Below are 6,824 nucleotides of genomic sequence, written 5' to 3'. Positions count from 1 at the left end.
ATCAAGAATCAATTTAGAGAGAATAAACAAACGCATTTGCTTTACTTCGAGGAGTCTATCACTCTTTAAATCCCATAACCTACAATAGTAATATATTACAATAATAAATATAGTCTTTAGCTACAACGGACTTCGAATTTCATGCATCAAACTCGAATAAAGGTTATTAACTTTTTCTCCGGAAATTGCGTTTGACCTTTCGAAAGCCATTTATGCGATAACCTTTGCTATTGTTTGAGTGTTATGGCCTTCAAGTGTCGACACCTAAGGTTCTCTCACACACTTTCCTCGGACACTCTAACTTGGATTCATGGATTTTGCAAATATTTGCAAGTGTTAACAAAATTAAAAGAAATGTTATAAGCTCGAATTTCTACTTTAGGATATTTTTGTTGTAGATAGAGGAAAGTTATTGTACAATACAAATATTAAAAATTTTTAATTTAATTTAATCTAAATATTTTAACTTCTTACATCCGGTCGAATAAAGCACATAATATTTTCTTAACATCCAACGTTTGCTTCCTACAAATTCGAAACACACATTTCTTACCTAGAGCCCAGCGGAATGAAGTCACCATTTATTATGCGCAAAAAAATAAAAAATGCTCAAATTTCAAAAAGGCAAACACGCCGTTACTCCTCACGCCAAATTAATGTTTTATCAATTGTAAAACAAGCGTTTTATGTCTGCAGGAAGCAGTTTATCGTCTTTGCGTGGCACTTGCGGATGCGGATGAAATAAATATTGCTGCTGGAATATTGGTTGTTAGCGAGGCAACGTGAGAGTAGGCGACTTGAATGCGCTTAATTTTTTTATTTAAGTTATACCATAAATAACTTGACCTATCAAAGTAGACCATAAAACTTCGTTTAGTTTTTCCAAATGAATGAGTACGAGAAACCAAGTTGATGTCAACAAAATGTGCAGACAAAGCGTTATGGAATTATGGGGCCTTCTGTCAAGAGAAAGATAAGAAAATATGTCATTTGAATGTCTACCATTGGTCTAACAAGTGTTAAATTGTAGGTGGGAGTTTAGTTTACTCAGTTATATTGTGACATCAATTTATTGCCACAACAAAGTATTAAAAATCAGAAAGGGAAATTGTCTTATTCGTATTTATTATTGTGGAATATTTTTGAGAAATTACCGCTTTTTATTAGCGTTTGTGTTTTTCTGTATTTGATAATAACGCTATGTCGCCCCGAAAAATTCTGAGATTTTTATACGAACAAGCGAGGGCAATGTTTGTTCAAAAGCTTCTTCTTCTTCTTTCTCAAGAAGTCATGAGACCTCACCAGTGGCGAAAATGTACTACAAATTTTATGTATTTGCCATTGCATCAAAACTTGATTTTAAATGAGCAAAAGAAAAAGAAGCAAGAATCAAAGTACTCATTTCTGCTATGCAAATGGGGGTGAAAACTAAAATGCTGGAACAAAAATTACAAGTGCGCGAAATCTATTGAAAATGTGATTTTTTGTGATTTATGTTCGCTTCAACTTGCAGTATGGATCCCCGCTGTCTGCTAAACTACAGGGCTCTCCTTCTCGCTCAAATCCAACTATTACTTTTCCTACTTGCTAAGGATCACTGTGGAATATTTAAGCGTAGATGTTGTCAAAAAACAAAAAGTCAGTCTCAAATTTTCTACTGATTGAAGAACACAAACATATCTTATGACATTAATACACGGAATTTTTGGAATGGCATTATGGTTTTGCCACAGCAAGGCTAAAATATTCCATATACCATAAAAACAGAAATAAGTATGGATCTTTTCATTTCTCCTTATTTTCAAATGACTTTTTTCTTCTCAGATTTAGTAATTGAATTAAGGTAAGATTAAAACAAAGTAAAGTATGAATGAAAGGCAGAACAAATTAATAATTTATTATCTTCACAGAACATTTCATAAGCAAGATGCTTCTTCCATTATGGGGTTTCCTCAGCTAAAAACAGCTGTTTTCCAAAAAAGTTTACTCATATAAAAAAATAAATATTTTATTCGAATTTTTTATTGTTACAAACATACAAAAATAGTTTTACCTCAACCATTGCGCACCTGCGTTGTCATAATAACGGGATCATCCAAAGTGACAAAAATAAGTGTTTAGTAATAACATCAACTTAGAACTTGTTCAAAGGAAAAAAAAATTAAAATTGGATTTTGGGCAGATATTTTTACAAAAAAAGAATTAAAATTTCAGTGACATTTTTTCGAGCCCACAAATTTTATTCTAGAGGAGACAATAAAAAAAATTACTTATTATATAACCCGTAAACCCATGAAAGCCCTTATTGCAGATCTATTTGCCGGTATGAGCCCGTTGTGGCTGCCACGCCAGTGCCACTGTAAAAGGAAATAATTCAGCGAAAATGGAGAACTATTTCAAAGTGAAACATAAATAAGTAACAGCGAAGTGTACCAATTGTTGCCTCAGAGAAAATACGAATCGTGGCACTGGGATAACAAGTGCGACAAATCCCAGCATGCCACACAAGCAAACACTGCAATGCTACAAAAGATGGCAAGTTGTGAGCTATCAACTGTTCCGCCCGCCACAGAACATTACCATAGAAATGAGAAAAGGCCAAAAACACAATAACAGCATTGTCGACGGTTGCAAGAATGCCACATAAACAGCAACACCTTATCCTTGCATGAAACATTTTTTTTTTTTTAACATTTTTTCTTTTAGAATGAAATTAGCTTTATTAGATTTTAATTTAAGTTAGAAAGTTCTACATCAGCAAGTATTAATGTCATTCAAAGTTGCAACGTGTGGCTATGTGTGGGTGTCTTCTGGCTGGATCAAGATTTTTGGGTTCAACTCCCTTTTTCTCGTTAGTAACTATGAAAATCTTATTAATGATAAATATATTCTTAAATTCTGTACAGCAATTTTGTGCAATGACCTTTTTACAATTGAGTGCGTAAAGTATACACATTTACCAGGTTGAAAGCCGAACGCTGTGAATGACAGCCCGACCAGTGAAGCACAAATTGATGAGCCTGTCGCTATCGCCTGGGATAACTTTGTTTCGGTTGTAAGAGCTGATGGTGCACAAATTTTGCTGACGCTTGACTTTCGTAGACTTGCTTTGCAAAACTAAAACGTAATAACAGCAACACAACACATTCGGGGAATAGTTAAAGTCTGGCGTGTTATATGCCAAATGATAAAGGGTCTTGTACGAATCTGTGTGCTTTAAAGTACCTTCATCAAAAAAGAGAAAGATCAAAACTCTGTCAGTAGGTTATGTTTGTCTGCCTGCACCAAATTCAACACAAAATATTGAATGCACATTGTCATACAAGTAAACTGTAAGACTCCGGCAGACTAGATAAGTAAATAAGGCAGCAAACTTATTCTGCTTCATATTGAGTCGCCCATATATGTATAGGAAAATGTCAAGGACATAAGAAAATATTTGTTTTAAGCAAAAATATCTCAACATGCGCTGAGTGAAGCGGTTGGGGTTTAACGAGGCATATGTGAATTTCTATGTTTATATTTTTGTTGCAGTTGCCAATGCTCATTGTGGCCTTAATGCAGAGGCTGCGTCGCTTCTCGTTTGTTGTTAACACTTCTCTTTCATTTGCAATGACATACTAAATAATGTTGTCTGTCCTTGTAGTTGTTTTTGTTTCTGTTTCATTGCAAATTCTGTTTCGGTTTCTTCGAACTATTAAATTTTTGGATTTAAACTGATGGTTCCACAGTTACAGAAATATATTTGATTCGGTTACTGAGTATAATTGAAGTTTGACACCTAGATTGTCGCGACTAAAACCATTAATCAATCACTTAAGAGAGCAAAAACCGAATGAGTTACCCTTTGATAGAGTTGATGAATGATTCCCCAAAAGAAAGAGCTTAGGTGACTGCTACTCAATAGTCTTTTACGTCATTGTTCCCCATTATTTATTATCTAATATGTCACAGAGTTCATAAATAAAAAAGCAACCTGTTTTACAGATGATTAATTTAAAATCTAATGTTCGTTATGTTAGAAAATTCTTTATTGTAAGAAGAGAAAAGAGCGATCAATCATTTTTTTACCGGTGTCACCTTTACATGCCGAAAATAGTAATTCTTGAAATTTTCCAAAGGACACCAATCATATGAATACTGTTTCAGCCAGGTTTTGCATTTGTTGGGTGGAATTGTAAATTCCTACACTTAAAAATGGCATATGTTTGCATACGCATCACTAATGTCGCGCTTTGATAATCCACTCGTGTTCGAACCACAAAAATCTACGATTAATTACTTGGACATTTTCCACCGTTCTATTTGCTTTGTGGGAAAGGTGGCAACTTCCCATATTTTAATGATATTCCTGAACTTGGGGATGGATTTGAAATAAGCCACAAATGGCTGGAGGTCACATGTGCAGCAGACAAAAGACTCAAAAAGGATAATAAGAGATGATATTCTCACTTATGAATTGAATTTCAAATAATTACAATACAATAGACGTGAATACCTGGCAATATCTGAATACCTCATGAACCGTTAATTACTTTTATTGCCTACTTTTTCACTTTACGAAATGTTTCTTCACCATTTCAGGAATGAAAAATTTATGAGCGTCTAGGAAACAAAGTAACCCTAAGCAGTGGGAGGATTCAGCCGAGGAAATAATTTAAAAAAATTTATAACGACATTCAAATGAGTTCGTGAATTTATGGTAGTAGTGAGGGGTTGTGAACATTGTCGTAAATTTTGCTCGAATTGTATGATTCGCGGTTCGTTACTTACCCTATGATTAAATCATGCAGGCAATTACAACTTATTATAGGTTCAATGAGGCTTGCAACATTAAATTAATATATGTGGACAATCACAGCCCATACGCTCACTCATACTTTCATACTTCACTTATACACATGTGATTGATTGTACCGTTAACTGTCACTCGCATTGTCTCAATTACGAAAATACCGCAACGCCATAAAGGGCAGCTAAGAAGCTTCTCACGTAGTTGAGGGCGCATTCGATCTGGAAATAACTGTTAATGCCACTTGTGGCAAGTAATAGCTTTTATGTACTTCTATTACAATTCGTTCCATTTTTTAAATATTAATATACAGATTTTATATTAGCTCTTAAAGGGAAATTGCGAAACCAACTGCAGCTTAGGGTACTCAAAGTTACCATATTATTCACAAATGGAACTGAAATTTCCTTCTCGACCCATTCAAGAAGATATGTGCGGCACTCGCTCATATAATATTTCCGTAATTTGAATATGAATTGGTCAATTATCGGGTGACAGCATTAATAAATTATTGTACTAAATAAATTGTTTTGAATATACCCATGCACTCTCTAAATGCCCGATGAAAATTTTAAAATATTAAAAAGGGGTATTAAAAAACTTATTATTCCGGGTGCCGCTTAAGTTTTCTATTTATTTCAAAAAGAATCTAAAAAAGTTTCCGAATTATTCTTTGACAAACTTTCGATTAGTAAAATGTATCATCTATATTATTTTGCCCATTAAGTACGTTGTCTTTAATCCCACCTTGGCGTATGTGTAACTTCTGAGACAGATCAGAGGAAAAGTTAAACACAACAACGAGACCAGGCAAAGCTTTATTAACAATTTAAACGCCTTTTAAAGTGTGTTTTGAATAATACTGCTGACACAATAGAGACAAGTTTAAAAAAAAATGAGGAAATTAAAGCACTCCGTGAAAAGCCGGAAAAAAGGCGATAAGTCAGAAGCGAAAAGGAAAACATCACACACCACAAGTCCGATTGTTGTGAGGAGCCACAGGCGAAATAATGAACAAGAAAAGATTTGCGCTCCCACGTGCCGACGAAACGCATAATGCTAGGAATTTTTAGTAAGAAGTAATATAACGTTAAAGCTCAATATACAATCGCAGTCAAAGTAAATATTAAAAAGCAAAAGCAAACACAGCCATAACATAAAGGACCAAAAATAATAAGCAGGAGTAGAATCACTAAAGTGTCTCACTGCCTCAAGTTCGTTCACACACACAAGCACGTTGTCTTTATTTGTTCATTAGAAAGGTATGAGTAAACGCTATATAGATTTTCACTCAGTCTCGAACTGTTGCTTCTTTGGTTTGAAATTTTAGCGACATCCCTTGCCATTTATTCCCACTTAACCACCTTGAAATAGTCACTGGCTTCGCCGGTTTATTTATTTTTATCGCATTTTCGCGACCAACTCGTAGCTGGCAATAAGTTGTTGTCCTGATTACTTCTTCTTCTTCTTTAGTGTAAACAGTGCGATTGACAACATCTTGCGATGAAGCCAGAAAGTCACAACTCTCAACTCACACAGAATTTCAATACATAAAAAACTGAATTTAAGTTAGAACACACTTCACACTTCGGAACGGGCCACCAGAACGCGTTTCAATCGCGCAACACTTGGTAGCATAAATTTATATTTGCGGGACCCTCCTTGCCTTTTCTTGACTTCGACTTAAATTATTTCTTATTTCCGCACTGCTCGTTGTTGCTGACAAGAGAAGAACCGTCTCATCAAGTCCACGTTCTAAACTGAACTGGATGTCCGCTGCGACTGAGGAAAAAAGCCAAAAAGATGCGAACATCGCGGATACAGAGGCTGTGTGCAGGCAGTGCTTCTGGTATTTCTGGCTTTTCTACTTGTGTTGTAGAAAGTGCTGCGATTGCTGCATCCTTGAGCACAATATTGCTGTCCACGTGGTCTCCTATGCTACCAGCGACGCAGCGGCCGTGACATTTTCCGGCGTAGTTGGCTTTGGCATTCTCTGACTGCACCTTGCCTTATTTAAATTTTGCTGCTATTA

Source organism: Bactrocera latifrons, unplaced genomic scaffold (genome assembly GCF_001853355.1).
Source record: "Bactrocera latifrons isolate USDA-ARS-PBARC rearing strain unplaced genomic scaffold, ASM185335v1 scaffold_390, whole genome shotgun sequence".
Taxonomy (NCBI): domain Eukaryota; kingdom Metazoa; phylum Arthropoda; class Insecta; order Diptera; family Tephritidae; genus Bactrocera; species Bactrocera latifrons.
This window is presented reverse-complemented; position numbering follows the sequence as displayed.